The 9,574-nt window shown below is 54.7% G+C and overlaps 1 protein-coding gene across 1 annotated transcript in view; it reads right to left on the bottom strand.

The window, feature by feature from the left end:
• Positions 1-6,004: 6,004 nt before the first annotated feature.
• LOC139241422 (solute carrier family 2, facilitated glucose transporter member 1-like) overlaps positions 6,005-9,574 on the bottom strand; it is a gene marked incomplete at its 5' end in the record, with an annotated part of 22,988 nt that continues 19,418 nt past the window's right edge. Inside the window, one exon of the mRNA XM_070869983.1 lies at positions 6,005-9,574. This exon is cut by the window's right edge and continues 2,843 nt beyond it.

The raw sequence follows: 9,574 nt of genomic DNA, 5'->3' as shown, positions 1-9,574 counted from the left end.
AGAGAGAGAGAGAGAGTGTGGGAGGGAGAGAGAGAGAGAGAGGGAGTGTGGAAGGGAGAGAGAGAGAGAAAGGGAGTGTGGGAGGGAGAGAGAGTGAGTGTGGGAGAGAGGGAGTATGGGAGTGTGGGAGGGAGGGAGAGAGAGAGATGGTCATGCAGTGACCCCGTGTATCTGTCAGTGACCCCGTGTATCGGTCAGTGACCCCGTGTATCAGTCAGTGACCCCGTGTATCGGTCAGTGACCCCGTGTATCGGTCAGTGTTCCCATGTATCAGTCAGTGACCCCATGTATCAGTCAGTGACCACGTGTATCGGTCTGTGACCCCGTGTATCAGTCAGTGACCCCATGTATCAGTCAGTGACCCCATGTATCAGTCAGTGACCACGTGTATCGGTCTGTGACCCCGTGTATCAGTCAGTGACCCGTGTATCGGTCAGTGACCCCGTGTATCAGTCAGTGACCCCATGTATCAGTCAGTGACCACGTGTATCGGTCTGTGACCCCGTGTATCAGTCAGTGACCCCGTGTATCGGTCTGTGACCCCGTGTATCAGTCAGTGACCCCGTGTATCAGTCAGTGACCCCGTGTATCGGTCTGTGACCCCGTGTATCAGTCAGTGACCCCGTGTATCGGTCTGTGACCCCGTGTATCAGTCAGTGACCCCGTGTATCAGTCAGTGACCACGTGTATCGGTCTGTGACCCCGTGTATCAGTCAGTGACCCCATGTATCAGTCAGTGACTCCATGTATCAGTCAGTGACCCCATGTATCAGTCAGTGACCCCATGTATCAGTCAGTGTTCCCATGTATCAGTCAGTGACCCCATGTATCAGTCAGTGACCCCATGTATCAGTCAGTGACCCCATGTATCAGTCAGTGACCCCATGTATCAGTCAGTGTTCCCATGTATCAGTCAGTGACCCCGTGTATCGGTCTGTGACCCCGTGTATCGGTCAGTGACCCCGTGTATCAGTCAGTGACCACGTGTATCGGTCTGTGACCCCGTGTATCAGTCAGTGACCCCATGTATCAGTCAGTGACTCCATGTATCAGTCAGTGACCCCATGTATCAGTCAGTGACCCCATGTATCAGTCAGTGACCCCATGTATCAGTCAGTGACCCCATGTATCAGTCAGTGACCCCGTGTATCAGTCAGTGACCACGTGTATCGGTCTGTGACCCCGTGTATCGGTCAGTGACCCCATGTATCAGTCAGTGACCCCATGTATCAGTCAGTGACCCCATGTATCAGTCAGTGACCCCATGTATCAGTCAGTGACCCCGTGTATCGGTCAGTGACCACGTGTATCGGTCTGTGACCCCGTGTATCAGTCAGTGACCCCGTGTATCGGTCAGTGACCACGTGTATCGGTCTGTGACCACGTGTATCGGTCTGTGACCCCGTGTATCAGTCAGTGACCCCGTGTATCGGTCTGTGACCCCGTGTATCGGTCAGTGACTCCATGTATCAGTCAGTGACCACGTGTATCGGTCAGTGACCCCGTGTATCAGTCAGTGACCCCGTGTATCAGTCAGTGACCCCGTGTATCAGTCAGTGACCACGTGTATCAGTCAGTGACCCCGTGTATCAGTCAGTGACCACGTGTATCAGTCAGTGACCCCGTGTATCAGTCAGTGACCCCATGTATCGGTCAGTGACCCCATGTATCAGTCAGTGACCACGTGTATCGGTCTGTGACCCCGTGTATCGGTCAGTGACCCCATGTATCAGTCAGTGACCCCATGTATCAGTCAGTGACCCCGTGTATCAGTCAGTGACCACGTGTATCGGTCTGTGACCCCGTGTATCGGTCTGTGACCCCGTGTATCAGTCAGTGACCCCGTGTATCGGTCAGTGACCCCGTGTATCAGTCAGTGACCCCGTGTATCAGTCAGTGACCCCGTGTATCGGTCAGTGACCCCGTGTATCGGTCTGTGACCCCGTGTATCAGTCAGTGACCCCATGTATCAGTCAGTGACCCCGTGTATCGGTCAGTGACCCCATGTATCAGTCAGTGACCCCATGTATCAGTCAGTGACCACGTGTATCGGTCTGTGACCCCGTGTATCAGTCAGTGACCCCGTGTATCGGTCTGTGACCCCGTGTATCAGTCAGTGACCCCATGTATCGGTCAGTGACCACGTGTATCAGTCAGTGACCCCATGTATCAGTCAGTGACCCCATGTATCAGTCAGTGACCACGTGTATCAGTCAGTGACCCCATGTATCAGTCAGTGACCCCGTGTATCAGTCAGTGACTCCATGTATCAGTCAGTGACCCCGTGTATCGGTCAGTGACCCCGTGTATCAGTCAGTGACCACGTGTATCAGTCAGTGACCCCGTGTATCAGTCAGTGACCCCGTGTATCAGTCAGTGACCCCGTGTATCAGTCAGTGTTCCCGTGTATCAGTCAGTGACCCCGTGTATCAGTCAGTGACCCCATGTATCAGTCAGTGACTCCATGTATCAGTCAGTGACCCCGTGTATCGGTCTGTGACCCCATGTATCAGTCAGTGTTCCCATGTATCAGTCAGTGACCCCGTGTATCAGTCAGTGACCCCATGTATCAGTCAGTGACTCCATGTATCAGTCAGTGACCCCGTGTATCGGTCTGTGACCCCGTGTATCAGTCAGTGACCCCATGTATCGGTCAGTGACCACGTGTATCAGTCAGTGACCCCGTGTATCAGTCAGTGACCCCGTGTATCAGTCAGTGTTCCCATGTATCAGTCAGTGACCCCGTGTATCAGTCAGTGACCCCGTGTATCAGTCAGTGACCCCGTGTATCAGTCAGTGACCACGTGTATCAGTCAGTGACCCCGTGTATCGGTCAGTGACCCCGTGTATCAGTCAGTGACCACGTGTATCGGTCTGTGACCCCGTGTATCGGTCAGTGACCCCGTGTATCAGTCAGTGTTCCCATGTATCAGTCAGTGACCCAGTGTATCGGTCAGTGACCCCGTGTATCAGTCAGTGTTCCCATGTATCAGTCAGTGACCCCATGTATCAGTCAGTGACCCCATGTATCAGTCAGTGACCCCGTGTATCGGTCAGTGACCCCGTGTATCGGTCAGTGACCCCATGTATCAGTCAGTGACCACGTGTATCAGTCAGTGACCCCGTGTATCGGTCAGTGACCCCGTGTATCAGTCAGTGTTCCCATGTATCAGTCAGTGACCCCATGTATCAGTCAGTGACCCCATGTATCAGTCAGTGACCCCGTGTATCGGTCAGTGACCCCGTGTATCGGTCAGTGACCCCATGTATCAGTCAGTGACCACGTGTATCGGTCTGTGACCACGTGTATCGGTCAGTGACACCGTGTATCGGTCTGTGACCCTGTGTATCAGTCAGTGACTCCATGTATCAGTCAGTGAACCCGTGTATCAGTCAGTGACCCCGTGTATCGGTCTGTGACTCCATGTATCAGTCAGTGACCCCATGTATCAGTCAGTGACCCCGTGTATCGGTCAGTGACCCCGTGTATCGGTCAGTGACCCCGTGTATCAGTCAGTGACCCCATGTATCAGTCAGTGACCCCGTGTATCGGTCTGTGACCCTGTGTATCGGTCAGTGACCCCATGTATCAGTCAGTGACCCCGTGTATCAGTCAGTGACCCCGTGTATCGGTCTGTGACCCCGTGTATCGGTCAGTGACCCCGTGTATCAGTCAGTGACCCCGTGTATCACTCAGTGACCCCATGTATCAGTCAGTGACCCCGTGTATCGGTCAGTGACCCCGTGTATCGGTCAGTGACCCCGTGTATCGGTCAGTGACCCCGTGTATCAGTCAGTGACCCCGTGTATCACTCAGTGACCCCATGTATCGGTCTGTGACCCCGTGTATCGGTCAGTGACCCCATGTATCAGTCAGTGACCACGTGTATCGGTCTGTGACCCCGTGTATCGGTCAGTGACCCCGTGTATCGGTCAGTGACCCCGTGTATCAGTCAGTGACCCCGTGTATCGGTCAGTGACCCCGTGTAACGGTCAGTGACCCCGTGTATCGGTCAGTGACCCCGTGTATCAGTCAGTGACCCCATGTATCGGTCAGTGACCACGTGTATCGGTCTGTGACCCCGTGTATCAGTCAGTGACCCCATGTATCGGTCAGTGACCCCGTGTATCGGTCAGTGACCCCGTGTATCGGTCAGTGACACCGTGTATCAGTCAGTGACCCCGTGTATCGGTCAGTGACCCCGTGTATCAGTCAGTGACCACGTGTATCGGTCTGTGACCCCGTGTATCAGTCAGTGACCCCGTGTATCAGTCAGTGACCCCATGTATCAGTCAGTGACCACGTGTATCGGTCTGTGACCCCGTGTATCAGTCAGTGACCCCGTGTATCGGTCAGTGACCCCGTGTATCGGTCAGTGACCCCGTGTATCAGTCAGTGACCCCGTGTATCAGTCAGTGACCCTGTGTATCGGTCAGTGACCCCGTGTATCGGTCAGTGACCCCGTGTATCGGTCAGTGACCCCGTGTATCAGTCAGTGACCCCATGTATCAGTCAGTGACCCCGTGTATCGGTCAGTGACCCCGTGTATCAGTCAGTGACCCCGTGTATCGGTCAGTGACCCCGTGTATCAGTCAGTGACCCCATGTATCGGTCAGTGACCCCGTTTATCAGTCAGTGACCCCGTGTATCGGTCAGTGACCCCGTGTATCGGTCAGTGACCCCGTTTATCAGTCAGTGACCCCGTGTATCGGTCAGTGACCCCGTGTATCGGTCAGTGACCCCATATATCAGTCAGTGACCCCGTTTATCAGTCAGTGACCCCGTGTATCGGTCAATGACCCCATGTATCAGTCAATGACCCCATGTATCAGTCAGTGACCCCGTGTATCGGTCAGTGACCCCGTGTATCGGTCAGTGACCCCATGTATCAGTCAGTGACCCCGTGTATCGGTCAGTGACCCCGTTTATCAGTCAGTGACCCCGTGTATCGGTCAGTGACCCCGTTTATCAGTCAGTGACCCCGTGTATCGGTCAGTGTTCCCGTGTATCAGTCAGTGACCCCGTGTATCGGTCAGTGTTCCCGTGTATCAGTCAGTGACCCCGTGTATCGGTCAGTGTTCCCGTGTATCAGTCAGTGACCCCGTGTATCGGTCAGTGACCCCGTGTATCCCCTGTGTATCGGTCAGTGACCCCGTGTATCAGTCAGTGACCCCGTGTATCATTCAGTGACCCCGTGTATCAGTCAGTGACCCCGTGTATCATTCAGTGATCCCGTGTATCAGTCAGTCAGTGACCCCGTGTATCGGTCAGTGACCCCGTGTATCAGTCAGTGACCCCATGTATCGGTCAGAGACCCCGTGTATCGGTCAGTGATCCTGTGTATCAGTCAGTGATCCCGTGTATCGGTCAGTGATCCTGTGTATCATTCAGTGATCCCGTGTATCGGTCAGAGACCCCGTGTATCGGTCAGTGACCCCGTGTATCGGTCAGTGACCCCGTGTATCGGTCAGTGATCCTGTGTATCATTCAGTGATCCCGTGTATCGGTCAGTGATCCTGTGTATCATTCAGTGATCCCGTGTATCGGTCAGTGATCCTGTGTATCATTCAGTGATCCCGTGTATCGGTCAGTGACCCCATATATCAGTCAGTGATCCTGTGTATCATTCAGTGATCCCGTGTATCGGTCAGTCAGTGACCCCGTGTATCAGTCAGTGACCCCGTGTATCGGTCAGTGACCCCGTGTATCGGTCAGTGACCCCGTGTATCGGTCAGTGATCCTGTGTATCATTCAGTGATCCCGTGTATCGGTCAGAGACCCCGTGTATCGGTCAGTGATCCTGTGTATCATTCAGTGATCCCGTGTATCGGTCAGTGACCCCGTGTATCGGTCAGTGACCCCGTGTATCGGTCAGTGACCCCATGTATCAGTCAGTGATCCCGTGTATCGGTCAGTGACCCCGTGTATCAGTCAGTGACCCCGTGTATCGGTCAGTGACCCCGTGTATCAGTCAGTCAGTGACCCCGTGTATCAGTCAGTGACCCCGTGTATCGGTCAGTGACCCCGTGTATCGGTCAGTGACCCCGTGTATCAGTCAGTCAGTGACCCCGTGTATCAGTCAATGACCCCGTGTATCGGTCAGAGACCCCGTGTATCGGTCAGTGATCCTGTGTATCATTCAGTGATCCCGTGTATCGGTCAGTGACCCCGTGTATCGGTCAGTGACCCCGTGTATCGGTCAGTGACCCCATGTATCAGTCAGTGATCCCGTGTATCGGTCAGTGACCCCGTGTATCAGTCAGTGACCCCGTGTATCGGTCAGTGACCCCGTGTATCGGTCAGTGACCCCATATATCAGTCAGTGATCCCGTGTATCGGTCAGTGACCACGTGTATCAGTCAGTGACCCCGTGTATCGGTCAGTGACCCCATATATCAGTCAGTGATCCTGTGTATCAGTCAGTGACCCCGTGTATCAGTCAGTGACCCCGTGTATCGGTCAGTGTTCCCGTGTATCAGTCAGTGACTCCATGTATCGGTCAGTGACCCCGTGTATCAGTCAGTGACTCCATGTATCGGTCAGTGACCCCGTGTATCAGTCAGTGACCCCGTGTATCGGTCAGTGACCCCGTGTATCAGTCAGTGATCCCGTGTATCGGTCAGTGACCCCGTGTATCGGTCAGTGACCCCGTGTATCGGTCAGAGACCCCGTGTATCGGTCAGTGACCCCATGTATCAGTCAGTGACCCCGTGTATCGGTCAGTGACCCCGTGTATCGGTCAGTGACCCCGTGTATCGGTCAGTGACCCCATATATCAGTCAGTGACCCCGTGTATCGGTCAGTGACCCCATATATCAGTCAGTGACCCCGTGTATCAGTCAGTGACCCCGTGTATCAGTCAGTGACCCCGTGTATCAGTCAGTGATCCTGTGTATCGGTCAGTGACCCCGTGTATCGGTCAGTGACCCCGTGTATCGGTCAGTGACCCCGTGTATCGGTCAGTGACCCCGTGTATCGGTCAGTGATCCTGTGTATCAGTCAGTGATCCCGTGTATCAGTCAGTGACCCCGTGTATCAGTCAGTGATCCTGTGTATCAGTCAGTGATCCCGTGTATCAGTCAGTGACCCCGTGTATCGGTCAGTGACCCCGTGTATCCCCCGTGTATCGGTCAGTGACCCCGTGTATCGGTCAGTGACCCCGTGTATCCCCCGTGTATCGGTCAGTGACCCTGTGTATCAGTCAGTGACCCCGTGTATCGGTCAGTGACCCCGTGTATTGGTCAGTCAGAGACCCCGTGTATCAGTCAGTGACCCCGTGCATCAGTCAGTGACCCCGTGTATCGGTCAGTCAGTGACCGCGTGTATCAGTCAGTGACCCCGTGTATCATTCAGTGATCCCGTGTATCAGTCAGTGACCCCGTGTATCAGTCAGTGATCCCGTGTATCGGTCAGTGACCCTGTGTATCGGTCAGTGACCCTGTGTATCTGTCAGTGACCCCGTGTATCAGTCAGTGACCCCGTGTATCACTCAGTGACCCCGTGTATCAGTCAGTGACCCCGTGTATCGGTCAGTGACCTCGTGTATCGGTCAGTCAGTGACCCCGTGTATCAGTCAGTGACCCAGTGTATCAGTCAGTGATCCCGTGTATCGGTCAGTGACCCTGTGTATCGGTCAGTGACCCTGTGTATCTGTCAGTGACACCGTGTATCGGTCAGTGACCCCGTGTATCGGTCAGTGACCCCGTGTATCGGTCAGTGACCCCTGTGTATCGGTCAGTGACCCCGTGTATCACTCAGTGACCCCGTGTATCAGTCAGTGACCCCGTGTATCGGTCAGTGACCTCGTGTATCGGTCAGTCAGTGACCCCGTGTATCAGTCAGTGACCCAGTGTATCAGTCAGTGATCCCGTGTATCGGTCAGTGACCCTGTGTATCGGTCAGTGACCCTGTGTATCTGTCAGTGACACCGTGTATCGGTCAGTGACCCCGTGTATCACTCAGTGACCCCGTGTATCGGTCAGTGACCCCATGTATCAGTCAGTGACCCCGTTTATCAGTCAGTGACCCCGTGTATCGGTCAGTGACCCCGTTTATCAGTCAGTGACCCCGTGTATCGGTCAGTGACCCCGTGTATCGGTCAGTGACCCCGGTGTATCGGTCAGTGACCCCGTGTATCACTCAGTGACCCCGTTTATCAGTCAGTGACCCCGTGTATCGGTCAGTGACCCCGTGTATAGGTCAGCGACCCCGTGTATCGGTCAGTGACACCGTGTATCAGTCAGTGACCCCGTGTATCGGTCAGTGACTCCATGTATCGGTCAGTGACCCCGTGTATCGGTCAGTGACCCCGTGTATCGGTCAGTAACCCCATGTATCAGTCAGTGACCCCGTGTATCGGTCAGTGACCCCGTGTATCGGTCAGTGACCCCGTGTATTGGTCAGTGACTCCGTGTATCAGTCAGTGACCCCGTGTATCGGTCAGTGACCCCGTGTATCGGTCAGTGTTCCCGTGTATCGGTCAGTGACTCCATGTATCGGTCAGTGACCCCGTGTATCGGTCAGTGACTCCATGTATCGGTCAGTGACCCCGTGTATCGGTCTGTGACCCCGTGTATCGGTCAGTGACCCCGTGTATCGGTCAGTGACCCCCGTGTATCAGTCAGTCAGTGACCCCGTGTATCGGTCAGTGACCCCGTGTATCGGTCAGTGACCCCGTGTATTGGTCAGTGACCCCATGTATCGGTCAGTGACCTCGTGTATCAGTCAGTGACCCCGTGTATCGGTCAGTGACTCCGTGTATCGGTCAGTGACCCCGTGTATCAGTCAGTGACCCCGTGTATCGGTCAGTGACTCCGTGTATCGGTCAGTGACCCCGTGTATCGGTCAGTCAGTGACCCCGTGTATCAGTCAGTGACCCCGTGTATCGGTCAGTGACCCCGTGTATTGGTCAGTCAGAGACCCCGTGTATCAGTCAGTGACCCCGTGTATCCGTCAGTGACCCCGTGCATCAGTCAGTGACCCCGTGTATCGGTCAGTCAGTGACCGCGTGTATCAGTCAGTGACCCCGTGTATCGGTCAGTGACCCCGTGTATCGGTCAGTCAGTGACCCCGTGTATCGGTCAGTGACCCTGTGTATCGGTCCGTCAGTGACCCCGTGTATCGGTCAGTGACCCCGTGTATCGGTCAGTCAGAGACCCCGTGTATCAGTCAGTGACCCCGTGTATCGGTCAGTCAGTGACCCCGTGTATCAGTCAGTGACCCCGTGTATCGGTCAGTCAGTGACCCCGTTTATCGGTCAGTGACCCCGTGTATCAGTCAGTGACCCCGTTTATCGGTCAGTGACCCCGTGTATCGGTCAGTATCAGTCAGTGACCCCGTGTATCGATCAGTGACCCCGTGTATCGGTCAGTGACTCCGTGTATCGGTCAGTGACCCCGTGTATCGGTCAGTGACCCCGTGTATCAGTCAGTGACCCCGTTTATCGGTCAGTGACCCCGTGTATCGGTCAGTATCAGTCAGTGACCCCGTGTATCGATCAGTGACCCCGTGTATCGGTCAGTGACTCCGTGTATCGGTCAGTGACCCCGTGTATCAGTCAGTGACCCCGTTTAT

This window comes from Pristiophorus japonicus, unplaced genomic scaffold, assembly GCF_044704955.1.
Source record: "Pristiophorus japonicus isolate sPriJap1 unplaced genomic scaffold, sPriJap1.hap1 HAP1_SCAFFOLD_1069, whole genome shotgun sequence".
In the NCBI taxonomy this organism is placed as follows: Eukaryota; Metazoa; Chordata; class Chondrichthyes; family Pristiophoridae; genus Pristiophorus; species Pristiophorus japonicus.
The sequence above is the reverse complement of the archived record's forward strand: the minus strand, read 5'-3'. Positions and strand labels throughout refer to the sequence as shown.